The following is a 637-nucleotide window of genomic DNA, read 5'->3' as shown; positions in this document are numbered from 1 at the left end:
CTGTTGCCCTGTTGGCTCTGGCTTTAATATGGCATCCCGGAGCAAGCATTCATTTTGACATGCAGCTTTTATGTGTCTGGTGTCAACTTTCATGGTTCTCTCTCTGAATTATAGGCGCAATCATCAGGTTACTCCCTCTCTTCATCTCTCTTTCTCTCTCTCTCTCTCTCTTACTCTCTCACTCTCTCACTCTCCACTGTGCATTCATTCATCCAACTCTATGTTATCTCTCACAGTTGAGAAACACTCTGTTGTCTTACGTGCGCTTACAAAACGCTTTATGATATTATACATGACGTAAGACAGGGCTGAGGAGTGTGAAATCAAACCCCACACACACCTCCACATCCCACCAGTTTTAATCAAGGAGGTCCAAATAAGAGAAGAGAAGAGAAGAGAAGAGAGGAGAAGAGAGGAGAAACGAAATTAAGTCCATTGGTAGAGTTTGTGTTTGGCGTCGGAATGACCATAATATTCATATTTTAATTTGTTTTGCTACATACATGCATATTTTGGAAGAAAAAAAAAAATCAAAAGAAAAAAAAAAGTACAATATCACAGAAGCACTGAAAAGCAAACTTTGATAGATAGATAGATAGATAGATAGATAGATAGATAGATAGATAGATAGATAGAT

This window comes from Pangasianodon hypophthalmus, chromosome 1 (assembly GCF_027358585.1).
Source record: "Pangasianodon hypophthalmus isolate fPanHyp1 chromosome 1, fPanHyp1.pri, whole genome shotgun sequence".
Taxonomy (NCBI): domain Eukaryota; kingdom Metazoa; phylum Chordata; class Actinopteri; order Siluriformes; family Pangasiidae; genus Pangasianodon; species Pangasianodon hypophthalmus.
Note: the sequence above shows the minus strand (reverse complement) of the source record.